A 20941-nucleotide genomic window follows, 5' to 3' on the forward strand; every position below is an offset into this window, starting at 1 on the left:
GTGTTAAATGGATAATTGAAGGCAGCTTGCTTGATAAATGATGTGTGTCGTTGCTGCACACAGTGAAACTCCTCAGTCCATTTAGCAAGCCGTCATCCAGGGGTTCATTACCACGAATACCACAAAGTAGCATAAAAGAATTCACAATCCCAAAGGCTCAAAGCTCTTAGCGTGTTCATTCAGCCAAAACAGTGTGGGCTGTTGTCTGCCCCCGTGATGTACAGTATATTGTACGTTAGAAACAAGGTGGAAAGAAAGAGGGGAAGGGGGGGTAAAAAAAGTAGGAGGTTAGAAGGGATGACAGGAAGAATAGGAATTGCATCTGTGTGCTGTGTATATGCACAGGACTGGCAGACCCCCACTGCATCCTTTTATGACTGTGAAAAGATGCACTGCAGCTTAGGTGAGGAGGGGAGGAAAGAGGAGAGGAGAGGAGGGGAGGAAAAGAAGCAGAGGCATGGCTTTTTACATTAGGCCTTTCATCTCTCTCCTGCCATCGGTCATCAGAAATGGGAGAACGCCGACTCCCAAACACTGTGCTTTGTTCCAATTCCATTTAGCTCTGGACTGGCTGGGACACAAGAGAATGAGAAAATAAAGAAGGCTATATTACAATGTTCCGAGAGGAGCTAAAGAATTATTCATGCACAAAGGAATTTAACTGCATTGTCCGAGCGCCAGTACCAACAAAAGAATATTCTTGGTTTTCAAATAAAGATCTTCTCCCATCAGGCGAAAGCTATTTCCAACCTTCATCTCGCAAGACCACTAATAGTCATGAAATACTTCCTGTGGACACTGTAGTCCAAAGAAGAAGTGAAGAATCGAGACAAAAGGTCAACGTTAACGACATCAGAGGAACACACTTGTTATGAAATCTAGCTCAAGTGTAAGTGTGCACACAAACAAACATACAGACGCCACAAAGTGTTTCTCACACATCAGTGGGACTCACTGGGTGATTTTTAATATGTTGTGGCCATAATTCGCCATGCACAATACAAAGAAGTGTTTGTGTTTTCAACGACATACATTTACTTGCCTTGAGAAATCATGGGAACAATATCTTTATGCCTTTTCACAAGTTATTTATCCAGATTAACCTTTAAGTGCTGCACAAACAGTAAGTCATAAACAGTGATCCTGAGAAAACATATTGAGTAATGAGCATGAATGGAGATGTGAGCTGCAGAATTTTTAAAGAGAAAGTATAATATTTAAGCTTATAATTGTGCAGGAAGAAAGAAATACCATTTAAGCCGTGCTGAAGTGGAACACACATACAACTTGCCGGTAATCCTGAAAACTAAAAGATTTCAGCACCATCAGACACAATAACAGATAGCTAACAGGTATTCTTTACTGTTCCACAAAAAAAAGCTGTGCTGAACCACAGTTATGACAGCTGAAGGGTTATTACCAATTAAGCCAGCTGTGTCTCTATGTCTTTGCGAGAGGGACAGACAGAACAGCTGAGCCTCTGCCACGAGGTGACGAAGAGAGAGAGAGAGACAATCAGCAGCAGTCAACCAGTCTTATTGGAAAAAAAAAATCTCTCACAGAAGAAAAAACCTGAAACAAGAAGAGAAAAGGATTTAGAAACTGAGCCCTGCAACTCGTGGAGATAAAACCAGGGAATAAGTTTCTAGAATACGAGGCTACCCCCTGACTTGTGTTAAATGGAGCAGCCCGCCTTTCTGTTTCAAAGACGATGCGGCCGACGACATAGGCAACATTAACTTTAAAAGATATGCTCAGAGTTCAGAGATGAGATTCAAAACATCAGCAGTGAGCTGGAAGGAAACTTGATGGTGCTTGGACAAAATTTCAAAGAGCATCTTTCAGTCGGATGAGTCATTTCATTTTGCAGCTGTCACGGTTGTCCAGTGGGATGCCAAAGACCTTAACCGTGGGGCATAATTTATTATCTACTGAAATGATAATGACGCTGAAATACATGCTAATGTCTGATTTCAACAGGGGATCAATGAGAGATTTTGGAATAGCAATCCAGACTAATTAAAATACACTCAACATCATCAGAGAGAGAGAGAGAGATCCTTTCACTGATGTTCTTGGTGCTCCACTACTTATCTGACTAATATGCATCCTCTGCTTCTCCACTACTTTATTAGATGTCATCACACCTCTCAGACACAACTTCCCCTTCACCGCCCCTCATGTTCAAAATGTGTTAATTTTAAAGGTGTTATATAATATTTCATTTATATAAATGCAGATTTTGTTATAATACCCTCTTAATACAATTTAACTGTCAACTGCAGAAGCATCCCCTGGGGTACAAACACCCCTGCTTGGGAACCATTATTCTATAACATATAGTATTTTTGTTGGGTTTGAGATGGAACTTTATTTAATTTTATATTTAATTTATCTTTATTTCACCAGGAAGTCCCAGTGAGATCAAAACTTTGTCAAGAGCCAGTGTTCAAACATAGTGGCCTCTCAAGAAAAACATATGCCTTCTATTTGATGCCCTCATGTTTACCATTGGATATGATCTTTTTGCAGATTATTTCATTTCCAAGCTGCATTGTTGGGAAACAAATTCAGTTTCCCAGTTGTGTAGCATTTTGTTGCATCTAGCAGTGTAGTTGCTGTTTGCAAGCCCCTTGAAACACCCTATACTTTTTCCAATGCCCTGTCCTATTTTTTAAAGCTGATTATACACTAATGAAAACATCCATTTATCCATTATCCTCATCAGGGTCACAGTGGGGCTGGATCGTATTAATAAAAAATATGCATAATATATTCCATTTCTGCCACACTCTGTAATAGAGGCCACTAAATCTTACACATTGGACCTTTAAAAAGCAATCACTAAAAAGAGCGCAGCTGGTAACTACCAAAGGTGAACTAGAAGTTTACAGAGTCAAAAATTAAAAACAAAAATCAAATGAACACCTACAGCAAGGCTCTATCTCCCACTATAGAACAGAAAATGATCTGTTGTTCAAAGCCTGAAAATACCTGCAGCACAGATGAACAGGAGGTCGGGGCATAATTAGAGACATTAAAATTAGAAAAAATGCAAAACACAATCAAAACAACATGCATCAGAGACCGCAGCGTGATTAGAAAACACCCGACCTGTCAACACATAAACGGATCCATAGTTTGCTGTTTGGAGTGAAACAAATATAGAGAGGCTCATGCTCCTGGACTCCTTTGTTCCTTCTCTGCTCCGCTGGATCAAGAGTAAATTCTGCTCAGAGTGACTGTGGGCTGCAAGTGACAGCAGTGAATTAATGATTCATTATGTCCACTGTAAGCAAATAGTGAACCGGTGATGGAAGAAAATGGATTTACGCACATCCAAAGCCAACCATGACATCTATTCAGCTATTTGAAAAAAAATAATAAAAAATCAGATACCCATGTAGAAGAATGTAAAAGCAGCACTGTGAAAAACCACAGGATGAAAAAAAACAAAAACACAATGCGCCAAATGTGCTGCTCTGATCCGCACGCTTTTTCCTTTTTTTTTGAAAACTACTTCTAAAGAAACGCGAAACCAAAAAACTTTGACGTTTATAATCATTCATTATAAATGTGATACTTTGCTTGTTCAGCCTGAGGCTTTCGTCTAAATGTATTTTCCATTTTCTTTTTTATTCAGGCCAGTCACTCGAGTCAGGACTACATCTTAGCCTCGCCATATGTTCAAGATGAACTGTAAAATAAAGTTAGGACTTAGGTTGACTCTGCGGGGTGTTTGATGCTGTAGAGGACATCATAAAAATTTAATTCATTTCAAAAATATTTCTCCAGTTTCGGATTATTAATGCAAAGAAAACTGCACAATTGCAGAACGTGTACTACATGCATATCCCATTAAGAGGCACACATCGCTGCCTTTACTGATGATGTGCTTTGGAATGGTTTGTGTCAAACACTGACTTTTTTTTTCTGGTTCAGAGCTTGTGGTGTAGCTAATACGAAACTCTTTTAAGGTTCACACGTGAGTCTACAAACCTCTTAATCTCCTGCGTCCACGGATCACCTCAAGGCTGTAAATTCAGCCAAGCATCACAGATTAGAGACTTGCTTCTCTTGTTTCTATTTTAGGGAGAGTGTTGTTCAAGTTCACAAATGTTATATTATCCCTTCCTCCTACCTTATCCCATTCTGCCTTCCTTCTCTATCTTTGTCATGACCCGAAAGAAGTAGCGTGTGAATGTGTGAATTATTAAATTAAGTTGAATTCACTGGTAATTTAAGATGGTGGGAGCGTTTACATTTCCAGCACAGCCTGTATTAATGCATTTAGGCTTAACATCAGTGGCCACAGCTAAAAAGATGCCACAATTTTTCAAACTCCAGAGACATTAAGTCAAAAGTGGATGGATGCATTCAGACAGGACTTATGAGCCAGTTAAATATGGAGCCACTGATGTCTAGAGGTCTCATGGATGTACAGTAAACCATCTGCATATGTCACTTTGATGGATGAGGCCAGAGCAGAGATCAAATAACCTTGCTGTTTAGACAAGCCTAGTGTAAGGTTAGGCCCTGTCCTGTCACTTCCACTGATGGATGTTGCATTGAACGCAAACACACCGCTACAATCAGGACAGCAATGCCCAAATAATGGCAGTGAGGGGTTTTGTCTGTTCCAGAGGGGGAGTTAAAACTAATTAATGCAAAGTGTGTGTGGTAGATCTGTTAAAGAGAAAGTACAAGAGTACAAGTAGAAGTAGGAGAGTAAATGACATAAGTCTTTGTACTAAACTAAATTGAAAAAACTCTGGAAAAATTATGCCCCAAGCCAATAAATTCAGTGCATATTTGGAGATGATGAACTTCTCATTTCATTCCCCTGCAGTACCCAGAATTACTGGAAGTTACTATGAAGGAATTGATTTTCTCTCAGACATCCAGACCTCCAAAGATTGCAGAAGTCACCATAGAACTAAATCCAATAAGGGGATGAGAGATTTATTAAAAACAAACAAACAGAAAACTCAAATAGAGATAAACGTTCAAAGCTGATTCCGTAACAATATTGACAATATAAATATTAACTTTTTTTCATACTTGCTAGATACTTGCACTACTTCATATTTCGTACAAGAACAAGAATGAACTAAACACTCTTGTAGTAACAGAAATATAGCGATTAAATTGTCGCGGGCTCAAATGTTGGGGATGTAATGATAAACTTGCATAACTTAACTGGCAGCAGTGACGTCTCTGTATTCTGTAAAACAAAGTGACTGCCGAGTGGCTCGAGAAATGTCTGCCTCGGATGCATCCATCTGCAACGGGAATTTTCGTTTCATTTTTTTTCATGGCTCCTTGAACAATTTCAAGAAGAGAAAAATGAATTTTTAATCAAGCTCCCATTCTTTTATACATTCAGTCAAAATGGAATTCAGTGAATACATTTGGTTGAGTCATCTTAGGAAACTACAGTACCTGTATTATTGTCTGCAAACAGGAGTCTGTTCTGGTCAGACATGCTGCAAACTAACTAATGAGCATCCTTCTAACTGGTCTCTAAAACAACCATTAGTTATTATAATACTCCTTAAATCAGCACATTCTGTCAAGACCAGATGAATTCGTATTGGACTGGTCTAAAAGAATTATCCGAGAAAGAGTTGCATCTGAACTTTTGTTCCGATTAAAAAAACCTGATTAGAACAGAACGACGTTCAAAGCATTTTGACAGATTTCTCATTTCTTCGTTCAGTTGCTCTCACAATAAATTTACTTATAGACACCTGGCGCTGCAAAGACTGAGAAGAGTCAAAACATATGAGTTGAGGAATTTTATCTCTCTCTCGACTCTCTAGCTCCTGTCAGTATTCTTGCCTTGTTAATGTTACAGTTCAGTGACAAAGCATTTCATGCTGTACAAGAGCCAAACTCCACCAAGCCACTACCGATTAAAACAGATAGATTTTGGCAGTAAAATGTACAACTTTCTTCACATTAGCAAAAGACAGTGCTTGGACTAAGCAAGGAATTAAGAAGGAGCCCAAACATTGGATTACGAACAATGTAAATAACCTTTGTCACATCCTGATTAAGATATATGGACAGCGAAGTGCTGTGTTCAAACATCCTGCCAAAACTGAGATACAATAAAAGAGGTCATTACCAAACCAAGGACATGACACAGACTCTGTTTCACTTGCTCTCCAAAGAACCGTCGATCATTGTTAACTTATTATATCACCTCAGATCCTGATGTAACATAATAAACACAGAGTCGGCAAAGAGGTCACAAGGTTATCTTGCTCCCCTGGTGGTTCTCAGCACTTATGGATTAAGCAGGATGTGACTGATGTAATGATAGGAGCTTAAGGAAAATGACTACAAACTGTAAATGCCCCTCCATGTCTACAAAAAAGAGATTTAATGAGATTAATTTAAAGAGCTTTAGGGAAACTAATCTGGATTAAAAAGTGAGTGGTTAAATAAACATGAACAGCAAAGAGGAAGGAACAAAGCGGTGGTACAGTCTTCAGGAGTTTATTCAGGGTCGTCAGCAACATGTAGCCTTTTTAATGAAACATCATGAGCAGAAAACAATAACTAACATTGAAAGAGCAACACAAAAAAGATAAAGATGAATGTGTTACACAATAAATAATCAGTGTGAGATGACAGATAGATGAAATCCTAAGAGGTCGAGAACAAACTTTCTATGAATCAGGCCAAAAAGCAAGCAACTAAATATTTGGCAAGACAACGAAGGCCCAGCAAGGCTCTCACACAATACATAAGATTAGAGACCACATCACAAAACAACTACTATTTGAACTTGAAGAAATAGAAAAAGGTTTTTAATATTGAGCAAAAGAAGAATGTGAAATGAAATGATTCCTTGACTTGTTGGACTTACAAGCTATTGGAGAAGGATGAAATAGAAAATTGATTTCCAACATCACTAAGAAAGAAATGCTAATGCCGCAATTAGCAAATTAAAAAAAATAAATAAATAAAAGTATCTGTTTTAACCAACAACAAAAAAAAAGAAAGAAAAGAAATATGAGCACAAACGTGAGCAGAGCTGTATCAGTTTATCTAATCAGCTCAATGCCTTCTGTGATCACACCCATAGTATCTGTGGTATTTGCTAATTTGCAGTGCTATGATTGAATTTTTATTACTTACTGCCACTATGTGGCTGTCCTGATGGCACGGATTTTTGTTTGTAGACAAATTAAACAATCCTGGTAAATGCCTGCTGGTTGTTTTCAGTTCATTCATTTAAGCGGGCACAAGTAAGTATAAGATAGTTTCCTCTACAGAAGGGGAAACCAAGGTTGGAATTTTTTGGTGGCACTGTTGGTCGGCAGCTCTAGCACTTCCATCCTGACTGAGATAAGGTTGTCACAATACCAGAACTTTAATACAACACTAGTCTTAAAAAAACAAGACCACTTATTACCACTTACTATGGCAAAAAGCAGAAAACGTACAACACACAGTTTAAATACGTTCCAACTTCCAACAGTTGTAGATGACATTTTTGGTAAGAATCACCCCTATAATCAAACTCTCTTCGGCAAATGTATTTTGGTGTGAATTCAAATGTGCTCTAAATGAAACAGTCGTATCGAGGCACAACACAACCTATTGGGCATACACTTGTGGTAAGAGGTGGTCCGAGTGGGCAGAACTGCAGACACAATTTCATGCCAAAAGTGGTTTGCGAATCTGCATATTGAATGCCTCCTAATCTATATGAACACAGCAGCTGTGCTAATTAATTCTCCTCAGATGGAGCGGGTTTGTTTGGAAGGAAAACTCCCAAACCAAAACTAAAATGGTGTCTTGCTTTGTGCCTTCGCCAGTTTTGCTACTAGAGCCCATCATGTCCTTTGTCTTCCTTGTTTGCCACTTTCATTTGAAGAGATTTAAACTGACCTCTATGCCAGGAATCCAGACTTTATAAATCAAGCTGATTTAACCATTGTATTGTCATATGTACACCATATATTTAGCTGACTAAATATTGATAAATAATAAGCTCCCCACAACTGCTGTGTGTTGCCTGTATATGCGATAAATATGCCCAGCTTGGGTTATGATTACATTTCAAAGAAACACAGAGGGTACTAGGCCAATAAACAGTTTTCTTTTTTTTTTTTTACTCACATAACCCTGCCAAAAACTTTTGTATGGAGACATGCCAGGCAATTCCATCCATCCTCTCTTGCTTCTGGCCTGCTTTCCATCCAAAGGACACCACTAAAGTTGATGTACTCTGGCTGTCCAGTGCGAAATCTCCACCATTTCTCTAATACTTCAGAATCTGATCATTTTAAATTGGATCGAGGGCTACAAAAACACTTTTCTTTCCCAGTGCCGTTCGATAAAGTTTGTGGCCGATGTTTATTATTGCCGGAGGGTTTACACAGCTGATAAGGACGAGCAAGAAACAGATGACCAAATCTAACACCTACTTCAGTGATTCATGTCATTGCACTTCTCCCACAAAGCTTTCATGCCATGCCAAGTTACACACATTCCTACAATGAGCTCCAGATTATTATCACTTTGCTAAGTGGAAGTAATCCCTGGGGAGATGTTAAAGGTTTACACTGCTCCATCCACAAAAGATGGAGGAGTGAAAATACCAGCAAGGGACAGCTGATCCCCGATCAAGGCAGAAAGTGTTGACCCTTGGGACTAAGTCAAAATTGTTGTTTTACCTTTATTGATTGTGACTCACACTAAAAACCCAATTCTCATTTCCTTAATTCAGCTTTTGGGGGTTGGCAATCACACAGCATCCTGCTTGGTTTGTGTTACTGGGTGGTGATGTAGCTGTGATTTTTATTTTCTGGATATGAGTACGGTAATTTATATGTCTTCAGGCCCCAGAGTACATTCACAGACCTTCATCTCTAAATTTCTCATATGGTTTCATTTAAACGACTGTTTGGTGGTAAAATGATCCAATACCTCACAAGATAATAAGATTAGAGAAACGACCAAAATGTGAATAGAAAGACGAATTAATTCAAAGGAAATGTTGTAGCTACCCCATTCATCATTTCACAACATCTTAAATGTATCTTGTGAGTTGTATTTTCTCTGTGTATTTATCCAGCTCTACATATGAAGAAAGTAAACAGCTAACTGTAAAAGGGTTATGCCTAAAGGTAAAATATTCAATTTGTCTGATGGATTAGAAGGTTTCACTGTCTCTACCTTGTAATCAGGCTGTTGGCTGCTTGTTACTATTATGCAACACTTCAAATCCCCATAGGAACATTGTACATCTGCATCCCTCTAATTCTCTATGAGCTTTCAACCTGTCCAAGACCAACCCACTGTGCAATAAAACAGTGACAATAAAGTATCGAACCAAACACTTTTTCAGACACACAGCAAATTGGAGTCAAATTATTTTCATACCCTTTTGTTGCTTTCGACTTATGTAAATGTCATCTGAGGATTTCATACGCTGCCCTGGGGGTTTCTGGGTCTTGTTGGCTTGGATTAATTTTCCCTCTACAGAGTTTAGCCAGAGGGCTCACTCTGCATCTTACCCTAGCCAGGTACATGGTCAGCAACTGCCTGTCTTTTTCTAAAATGTCAATCAAACTGAGGAACAAGGAAGACTCAAAGACAGGCGCTGGTTTTAAGAATGGGGCAAATTGTCACTCTTGCATCTGCTTCAGGGGAAAAACTAGGAAATCGAAATTTCAAGTGGAGTTTCACTTTACTTTGTCATTTGATGGGAACTCGAGCCAGTGGCAACACTGAGACAGGAATAAAGCTACATAAGAGACAACCTTCAAGCATCATTTAGAGCGCAGGTAGAACAACAAACAAACTAAGTCTAATCAGGTGAGACTGCATAATGAAAACCAGCTGTGTAAACAATGAAACAGTTCCTTAACTCTAACGTTAAGGTGAAGATCAATATTTGCTCCCCGACGTATGACTGCAGCATCTACTCAATTCAGGGGAAATAAAATAATAAAATAAGATATTAAATATTTAATGCACCCTCCACCTCAGGAAACATGCATGGCATACAAACATATACATACACACAGTGCATCATTTTTACATACATTGTGTTGGATTTAATTTATTGGATGCAGTCGCAGTATCAAATCAACATCTGTTATTTTTTGTGATGTGATGGAAGAACTGACTGTCTCAGTAGGAGAGGAGACACAAGCTGGACACAGCTGCAGGATTTTAAACCAGAACGCACACAGTATAGTTAGCTTATAGAAACACTGCTGTTTTGCACAGCGGCTCTTCCCAAATCTTATCAAAAACACAGTTGGCAACAACGCAGCACAGATATTAGCTTTAACAGGTTGGCACAGCGGCCAATCAGCGAGTCCAAATCCCCGTGAAAGAGCACTCGCTCAACTTTTTAAAACATCCCATGAGCGTGGTAACAGTGTCATTTATCTACATCCAGAGCTATGATCCTCTGTGTAAACATAATAACCATGCCATTCAGTCTCTCTTGTGCCATGTGCTGCTTCACAAGCAGCTTTCGACTATGTCTGATGTTGAAAAAGATCACTCACGCTTTTTTGAGGGTGTAACAGGTGTTAAATAAAAGAGTGGCTGAGTCACTATGATTACAAATGCAGGCATGATACTGAATGTAGGTGCAACTGAATGATGATCCACGAAAAGATGCAAGAGACTGAAACAATTTATATTTAAATATGTTTTAAATACATCCAAATCTGTGTGGTAAGTGTAACTAAACTGGTAATACTGTCAACATTTCTGTCCTTAAGGTGAAAACCCTTGGGCTAATCTGATATGGTTGACCTAGTCTTGACAGCATGGTCTTCAATTTCCACGAGAGGAAAACAACAGTTGTAAAAAATAAATAAATAATGCAAAAGCCAGAAAGGATCAAAGATAAATCATTTATATCAGAGAGGTCTTCACCTCACTCCAACCCTCATCATGATTTGGAGATAGAACATTACACAGCCCAAAAAAAAAAGGTGATTTATTCATAATGTGCAAGAGCCTGACACACAATTCGACTCACTTTACATGGGCTTGATGAGGTGCATTACAAAAGCGAGAGGGAGTAATGCAGAAACAGACAACCGGAGAAAATAAATATGCCAAATATTACACAGCAGAATCCTAAAAACAACTTACTAATAAATTCTGACAGGAACCTAATCACACAGCAGCATCTAATCTAACTTTTACCTCGGAGTGATTAGACTTCAAACACTTTAATTTAGTTTTAAATTAGGAGGTTCTTGTAGCGACATTGGTAAAATAGCAACGACCGTCTCATAAATAATCATGAAAAGGTATCCTTACTCATCCCAGAAATATTATGTGCATGTGAACGCATTAATTATGTAATCAAATCGGATGCTCACACACAAGAGTCAAATAAAGCCTTTTTTTTTTAAACAACAGATGTTCGTTTACACAAACATCTGTTACAAGAAATCCTCATCATGAATTATTAATTATCTTAAACACATAATTGCTGTTTTTATCACTTAGCAGGTGTGACAGTGATCTATCCACTCATCTCTACCACAAATCATTTTGACACTAACATCTTGTTTCTGCACAATGTAACTAAGGGTACGATTTCCAGTGAGAAATATGTAACCCTTTATGGCACTATTTCATGGACTCAACTCACAATTCTTAGTGATTACAGAGTTTCCTGATGGACAGTGAAGTAAAATGCCGGGAACTGCAGCTGCTGTTAGCTAATGTGAGCTCAGTTTGTTAGCTGGACTGCCTGGATTGCGAGCTCAGAGCACCAGGTGTTACTGTATATACCACAGGTATGTTGGACCACCGGGAAGAGGAGGTTTTTGGGCCCATGGTGCAGGGAATTGCCGATGGGGGGGGGCAGAGCCAGTGTCGTTCCAGAACTGGAGCTGGCCAAGCGGGCAACGTGACTTGGCTCAACATCTTCTATGAACATAACGACAGAGGTAAAAGAGGATGTTGAAGGAGGAAGCTAGGAAGAAGTCTGACAAGTGTAGATCTCGCACTGACTTTTAGTCGAGAGCTTCATGAACTAAAAGGCTGTTGTTGTTGTTGGACTGTAGTACTTGCTGGCTGCTATGTCTTGTTTGGTTGCACTTGCTTGATGTTTGGCTAAGTTATTGTCTCACTAGTTTTTTCATCATAAGAAATGTAACCAGAACAAATGCATTTGTACAGATGTGTATATTTCTGACAGTAGTATTCCACTCTGACTGAGGAGGGGGGTTAAATTGCAAATATACCAATTTCTACACAATGTTGCTTCATTGTTAAGAAATTGCTCAGACAATACATTTGATGAGTGAGAGCGTTCGTGATCATCGCGATCATTTGTTCCATTGTACATAAATGTCTACTCTCGACAACATCTTTTTGTTGGAATAAAGAAGGACAGTGATCGCTGCATTGTTGAGAGAAGATGTGTTCTTTGAAGAATTCTGCTAATCTGGAAAGTTTCAAGAAAACAGAAAAGGTGCATTGTGGAACGGCATCCTTGTGTTTTGTCTTGTTGTTGTTGTTTTTTCCCCCCTGTTGGTTAAAATATTTCAAATTTGCATTCATTCATTTTCATTCACAGTAGCAGTTCACAAATATTTACAGGCATCTAGTCCCGGCTCTTGAACTTAGCTGTGGAGTTATATGATACTTAAGTCAATGGTGATGTGTCAACAGAGAGTGATTGTGATTTTATTAGCACTATAAACTTGCAATGGCCAAATGGCAAAGGAGTGGGCCAAACTGTCGAGTTTATTAAGAGGACATTCATCTCACATTTCCCTTATTATGTTTATGGATGGATCTAACTCTTGTTAGAAATATGCGGGTTTAACCTAAACTTCAATGTTCCAGAGCCCCCGTGGATATAGTGTTTGATAGATCAGCATGTTACAGTGAGAAAAATTATATGTTGTATGTTAGACGGTTTAATTTACAAAGCAATCTGTGATGCAATCGATACTTGTGAAACTACATTAATTCAGAATAATAAACAAGCCGTGAATGATGGTAACAAATCGGTGCAAAGAAATATATGGCTGAATATTGAGAGTTAGTTATTGAGAGAAAGTCAAACATCCATCATCGTCATTTTTTCCCTTTCTGTGTGTTACATCAGTTACTACTCTGCAACACTTGAGCTGACGCTAATGCACACTCTGTTAGCGGTTTGGATTTCTATTTATCACCACTTGTTGTCTTGTTCTCTGTCTGTTTTTCGCACTTCCTGTGTGTACAGTACATCTTTTTACCTTGAATCCACCCCTCTGGACCTCCACTGAAAATGATGTGGTGCTAGATGTTATTGATTTATTTATAAGAACAGGCTGAGACCTAAGAGAGCAGTCATATATTAGACATGGATCTGAATTCCCTCGAGTAAGGTTTACTTTGTCAAGAGAGCGGGAGTAAAGAGAGTGAGACAGTTGGAGAGAGAGAGGCAGTGACACATGACAGAGGGAGTCTGAGAAAGAGAAAGTGTGATTAAAAATTCGGAGAGAGAAATGAAAGATGACAGCGTGAGCATGTCACGGAACGCTGGGAGAGAAAAAGCAACAGAGCAAAGACTATAAGTGCAGTGGTCTGTTCCAGGGCTTCGTAGACATTTCCAAACTGTATAGAAATACTGGTATGGATGGCAGCACTGCGGGCTGTTTCTTAGAGCAACATTTACAGTTACGCCTGACAGATTCAAATGTGCACCCCCTGGAGAGTTTATATACCTAAAACACTTACATGAACCTCTGTCCATAACATGGTTGACCTCAACTCTGCCTCTATAAATCAGCCACCTTTTCCTCTCCGATGTCTGACCTCTGAACTATAACGCTCTCGCATTATCTTGATTTGTGTGTGCACAGGGGCACATACAATATCCTAAGGTAAACACAGAGCAGCGTTGTTAACAGTCATGAACTGAACACCTTATTGCCGCCAATAAGGAGCAGCGCCAGCTCAGCTTATGACAACTATAGTAAAGGTCAGTGAGTAATCAGTTATGTCAGCTATAAAAGTCTCAATTGTATCCGCAGGGCACTATCATTGCAAAAAATATAACCATAAAACAACAAAGAAATTATTAAGTTCATAACATTTTATTTTCATGTGGCGCCAATATAACTATGATTACACCTCTGCTTAGGAATTGTGTCTAAATGAGTGGTCATATAAAATATAGTTCTGCTTAAAACATCACAGATGTCAGGCTGCTTATTGGATCTCTCAAGTCTGTCAGTGTCTTCCCAGCATTGTGTCTCTGAAGCTAAGCAGGTCACAGGATGGCAACAGTAGCTGCCCAGAGTGCAGACAAAGACAAACTCATCCCCACAAGGCTTTACTGTAATCGCGCCCTGAAGCAACATGTCTGCTTGCCACAGAGAGACAGCAGAAGTAATGCGGAGCTGAATAAACACAGCTGTTTATGCACAAGTTAACTGAGCAGAAAGTGATTGACAGCTTTCTATCGGATGTTAAAATCAGCCTCCCCCATCGGCACGGGAGATTACCAGCACACAAAGACTGTGCAGAAAAAGAAACTCTTGAAGTGAGACATTTAGAAAGCCGTCTGCAGTGAATTTGTGATATCGTTTTTAATAATTGAACTGAGATGGAAAAGTTTACTGCCCAAGCACCGTCTAAAGATAGACACTGCTGTGGTCTGTGTGGCTGTGAAAGTGGATTAAACAGGCTTTAACATCAAGACGAGCTCTAATGAAACCCAATGGGGGAGTTAGCCCGTCTGTTTGGCCAGCTGACTCCCGTAAAAGACCCATCACTGTCTCCTGTTGTCTGATCTAAAAGCATCCCGGTGGTGCCAGTCAGTGTATGCTGCAGCCCGACAGTTATACTGTATAATGCTTTTGTCTGGATCATTCAGCAGAGGAAACTCCATTTTGCTTAATCAAATGTGCTTATTCTGTATACTCCTGTTTTTGGTTGCATTTTTATTCAACCTGCCTTTCAACATACCAGCGTCTACGTCAGTGTCTGTGAAACATCTGCCAAAATAAATAAATAAATAAGCTGAAAATGATTTGGTGAGGAGAGATTGATATGTACCATATTCATATTTAACAGTTTAGTTCTCTTTAACACTTTGAGAAGTACACCGACTTCCTTTCTTGCTGAGAGTTACATAAAAACATATCATGTCTGTATGATGCAATCAAAGCCAAAAGACTCAAAATGAGATAACGGCTAAAAAAGGCTCTGCCCAAAGGCAAAAAAAAAAAGAAAATCAGCTTAAAAGCACCTCTAGAAGCTTCCATTTGTTTTTTCAAAACCTTGTGTAAGTGTAAAATCAACAAGTTGTGGATTTCTGTAGGATTTTCCGGTGACTCTTGGCTAACCGTGACTTTCTGCAGCTTTTTAGTCACGGTGAGGTTTAAATTTTCAAACTTACACTTCAGTTTTTATACCAATTAAACAAACTTGTTGGAATATTTAGATTATTTGGGGGCAAGTTTTTCCTCCCTTGAACCGAGGGTCTAAGGACAGATGGTGTCACTCCCTGTACAGATTGTAAAGCCCTCCAAGGCAAATGTACTTTGTGACTTTGGGCTATACAAATAAAATATGATTTGATTCGATTTGATTTGATTATTTCTTACTTTTGGATAGATCCAGACTAGCTCTTTCCAATCTTAATGGGTAGCTTTATGTTTATAGTACAGACGTGTGAGTTGTATCGATCAAACACTCATCAAGATGATCAAATATTTCCTAAAATGTCAAACCATTCCTTTATTGATTACACTGAATTATAGAGAACAAACTCCACTTGAAGTCCCATTAAACTTTTCATAGGTTAACTTTGCACTTCCCAAACAGTGTGCACCAGCACATAATCACCAGTTTGGGACTAATAATTCAAAAGTGTTTGCATCTGCGCTCATGCATGCACCCACACAGAACTACAGGTGCAGCAGAAGGTTAAAAAAAGCAAGGACATTTTCATCCTACTTGGAGCCATCTACACCTCTGTCACCAGGTGCTACACTACTGTCCTCCACCCACAGCCCATTGGGAAAGTCATAACAATAATCAATACGGCAGTAGCATTGTGCACAACATAACCATCTATCAAGAGAGGAAAGCCTGAGAAAATATCACTCAACCAATATTGACCCAAGCTCAAACAATACATCAAACTGTGAAAGCTCTATAGTTGTTCACCTTTGTCTCTCCACTTCTCCTTCATGCGTCTTTTTCCTGACTATCTTCCACTGTCTCTCTCTCCCCACAGCAGGCAATGGAAAGTCATAATCATCCAAACACATTCCTGCTCCACCTTTACCAGACTAGTAACAGACCGTGCATTCTCCATGACACAGAACTTGACTGCACTGTTCCCTAACAATGACTTTGTTGATATATTGATACAAAAACACGCTGACTCTGTTGATATATGCAACATATTAAAATGTTAAAACTATTGAGGTTTGCAGCCACGGCGGAATAGTTTGTGATTCATACACGGCTACTGTATTGTCAAACTCACGCTCTGGCTTCTGTAATGAATAACTGCAGCCATGGACTAAAAGGAAAATATTTGCACCATGGCACAGATGCCATTCCCTCTGCTCTTACTCATTATCCAGTACAATGTCAAAGTACCCCCAGGTCACTGAGAGGGAACATTCCTTCACATTGCCATCTTTGGACATCATAAATAAACAGTCACCCCAATTCATGAAAGCCCTCCACTCACCATGTAAGGACACAATTAATTTCCTCCTCTGTCTACAGCAATGCAGCAACAAATATCAGATCACCAAAATAATAATGAATGTGCCACGAGAGGAGAGCAAGCATTGAAGACTTCACCTTTTAGAGACAATGCTTTTCTTCTTTTTGATTGGCTTTGACTTTGGGCAATTAAAGATATGAAAACAAATATTTTTCCGTCATTTTAATTAACTTAACAAGAGAATATTTGCTCTTGGAGCCACGTAGGCTTTTTGGAGGAGAGGCATCTGAAAAGTGCAGAGCGCAGAGGGTTGGGCAGGGATGCTGAGCAGCGGGGCGAACAGCGGCAGGAGCACTTGTCCAAACTTGAATTTAAACAAAAATCACATTTAATACGAGCTTGGAATGATATGTTGATTATATAATATCAGCTCTGGAGACTAGCACAAGTAATCAATAATATTCAGTTGTGTTTACAACTTCACACCGTAGCTTTGCGCGGAAGAAAAACAAGGCAAAATAACAGCAGCAGCAGCAGCTGGGAATCTGTTCTGGGAGCTGAAGACCGAATACTTAAAAATATTTCCAAAACTTTCCCGGTTTGTCTTATTTTCACCTACCTCATAACAGTTAATAGTGCGCGCGTCAAAATCAGTACAAGTAGATGGGAAAATGGCAATCCAGTCAAACTTGCCACGGGTCCATGTTTGGCACAGCAGCAGTACGGCAGTCCAATCTAATCACGTCTGAAGCGATAACAGTACGCAGACAAAAGAGGCTCGCCACCTTCTGCAGTCACCGAGCCGTAGCCTGGACGGCGATGTGAGGAGCACCGCGGGATCTCAAAGGGCGCACGAAGAATCGGTGCGTCAGGATTGGTCAGAGCAGCCGTGACGCACCGGCAGGTGGCACACCCGGCGAATAAAAAAAGTCCAGATTCATTCATTGATCATGGCTCTGTGAAACTATAGGAGCTCAACACATACACACACACAGGGGCAGATAAAACCGACAAACTCAATGGGAGTCATACAAGATAAAAAAAAAAAAACGTCATGGTCCTCTACATGAGTCTATGCCCCCCCCCCCCCACTGTTTTAATAATCGGACAGTGATACCAAAGCTTCAAGCTGTTTCATTTGGCTCATGATATTGAGCTATCTCATTTGGCACAAACAGTGTCTTGTTTTCTAATTGCAGTCTGTTTCCAGCGATTTTAAAACACCAAAGAGTCAAGCAAATTTTGTATTTTACACACACACAATAAAACAGCCAAAAATACATCCAAATGATGCAAAAACTCCCCAAAAAGTGCGAGAAACAAAAACAAAAACAAGAGAAGCCGCAGCATGCAAACTAAGATCTAGCTGTGTCTAGAGTCTGGAGACGACAGCTGACATATATATAAAATAGAAGAAAATTGTGGAAGTGTTTAATTAGAGCTGGGAAAAAAAACATCATCTTATTTGCTTATTTCACCCACTGTGAGCAAAAAACAAGGCAAGTGGAAACTGAGTGTGTTTTGACACTTGTCCGAGTGTAATTCAGGGAGCCAAAGCAAATGTTTTAATAATTCTTTTAGAAACATAAATAAGGAGTGAGTGGTAATCCTTGGAGGAATGTGTAAGCTAATTACGGTGGGTTGCTGGGACTTGTGGAGTGGAGCCTCAGAGCTTCCTGCAGACCCTGGGACCACATTTCCTGCTCCCAGTGCAATATTTCTATGAAAATACAGAACGGTTAGAGATATAGATAGGATAACGTGCTGATTTCCTCCACCGTTTGCAGCACTCTAATCATACTAATGCCTCGTAGGCTATTTGACACTGTGTGTGCTTTCCCAACAGCAGCTTGTATGCATCCTGTGAGTGTGGAAAGTACTTTCCATCTGGATGCTAGTGTATACGTGTGCGCACTGTTACATAATATTGTGTCTGTTAGAAGTAGATGGAGAAGGATGGCTTGGACAGATGCAGATCTGGTTAGTTAATGTTCTGGCGCTCATGTTGGGTGTGCTGTGTACTCTGCTCTAGCCTTGTGGATATTTGCTAATCTGTGGGGTATTAAAATATTCCTTGCAGAGAAGTAAGAGACAAATAAATCCAGGTAGAATGAGAGCAAATATTGACAATGAAGCCAATTCATTTCATTTCAATGCTGGACTACGCCTAGGATGATAAAGCAAATACAGCAAATGAAGGCTGCAAATGATGTCTGGGGCATTGGGTATAACCTACTGCAGTGATGACTGCATTATATATACACAATGCCTCAACAGCATGCTAAAAGAAAATACAGTTTTAGACACCTCCAAGGGAGATACATAGATTTAGAGTTTAAATAATAAGATGGTAAAGAGAACCCAGTCAGCCGTTCTACTCCAGCACACCTGCTATGCGTCCTTGATAAACACACACTCTAAGCTGAGCCTCAACGTTCACCTTTCTGCAATTTCACACTGTCTGATTCCCCAAGAACTGCATGAACACACTGATAACCAAGTCAGTGTAGCCAACTAGTCCACAGAGACAGTTTTCACTTCATAATGGCCCCATCTATCCAACTCTCACTCTCAAGAGTGTCAACAAAATACCCGATTACAAAGAAATAATGTGGAAATATGAAATAAGTCTTTACCAAACTATTACCTAAACAAATCCTAGCTCTCTGCTTTGAAAGTCAAGGTTTTTATAAACAGTCAAAGTTTAGTTGAGTTAGATTTTAATAAAAAGACAGGAAATGAAATTCAGTGAAATAGAGGGGGAAAAAAAAGCTTTACCCACAAAATGTACTGCAGGGCGAGAGCTGCTGGAAAGTGCCAGATAAACATGTAGTCAGATAAAAGAAAACATGTTTGTGGTACTGACCACAGACTCAGCCCATAAAAAACGAATCAACAATCTACAACCAGAAAGACATGTGGCTTATTTCTTCTGAAATAAAATTCACATTTGAATAGAGCTGCAGTGTTTACTAGCACTAACTATTTTGATAGATGGATTTTTTAACATTTTGGCGCCAACATTCATCTGGCGATGAGCTCGCTTAAGTATGACAATACAAACAACTAAATATCCCCTTTTGTTTTGGTTTGTTCTAGGTTACTGTGGAAACAGTAAAATTCAAAAGGATTCAGAGTTTCATTTTCTGCCAATCATCCCAAATCACCCACACATTTTTATTTTAAAAAGTAATTAGCATGTAAATGTTTGGATGAATGGTGTACATAAATATAGATTCAACAGATTGGCTTGTCTGTAAATAGAAATTTGTTCGAGCAGACTAGGTCTTAGGAAATTTTTTATCAAAAATTGCATGAAATGAAGCAGACTGATATACACTGATATAATAAAGTTTATATATATATATATATATAATATAGAAGAAATATATATATATATAGATATATATTAGCATATATTTATATAATGTATTTATTTATATTCTATATATTTTCATATATTATGTATACAATGCTAACATATTAACAACAATAATATTGTGTTAATAACACAATAACATTAAAGCTAATTTCTACATTTCTGATTCTCACAGCCTTTTGCACATAAAGGATGCACTGAGGCTGATCATTGAAGTAAGACAACTGCATGAAAAATCAATGTGAATGATAAACAGAAAAGTCTGGGGAAGATTCAACCCCAGAAAAGTAGGTAAGTCAGTTTGCCCAGGTAAAAACCTATGGCCTTAAAAATGCACTGGATTGGCTCTGTTTCATTTTAAATATTTAGATTTGGTTATTCCAGATAAAAAAAGGGAAAGTTTTAGCATAAAATCATCATGCGGCACTTTTTCGGACCATGAAATCTTTTATAGGAACCGTAGTCGGCATCATTCAAAGAAATAGAAATATTGCCTGCCCGAGCCTACGTTTGTGATTTCACAGCATGAGTGAATGATTACAGCTCAGACATCCTGTTGAGACGTTGAAAACATCATATTGTAGTAACCCTGGAGAAAAAAAACATTTCTACCACTAAGAACTAATTGTCATATTTTTTACATAAGCTTTTTTGTGATATGCACACAAGCAGCACTTACAGAAAGGGAAATTAATTCCATGTTTTTCATGTATTTTGACACCGCACTGGTACTGATGACATGTTGAATACCACCAATCTTCAAATTTCTGGAGGGCTTTTCAATTTGGAATGCATGTTTTTTTTTCTGAAAAATAATTAGACTAACACCCTCAGGGTGATTTCTCTATGCTCTGTGTGATTTGCATGTCGGGGGG

The 20941-nt window shown here is 39.0% G+C and overlaps 1 protein-coding gene across 3 annotated transcripts in view; it reads right to left on the reverse strand.

Moving 5' to 3' along the window:
* chrm3a (cholinergic receptor, muscarinic 3a) overlaps window positions 1-17557 on the reverse strand; it is a 72200-nt gene extending 54643 nt beyond the window's left edge. The window contains exons 1-2 of one of the 3 annotated variants that reach the window (XM_027278384.1): window positions 17307-17556; window positions 1421-1572 (exon numbers count right to left, since the gene is read on the reverse strand). The gene's annotated coding sequence lies outside the window, so the exon portion shown is untranslated. Of the gene's footprint in view, window positions 1-1420; window positions 1573-17306 lie in introns of all 3 variants that reach the window. The other 2 variants (XM_027278385.1, XM_010731577.3) reach the window with 2 other exon arrangements.
* Between the last annotated feature and the right edge of the window lie 3384 nt (window positions 17558-20941).

The sequence above is a fragment of the Larimichthys crocea genome, chromosome III, assembly GCF_000972845.2.
Source record: "Larimichthys crocea isolate SSNF chromosome III, L_crocea_2.0, whole genome shotgun sequence".
NCBI classification, from domain to species: Eukaryota; Metazoa; Chordata; class Actinopteri; family Sciaenidae; genus Larimichthys; species Larimichthys crocea.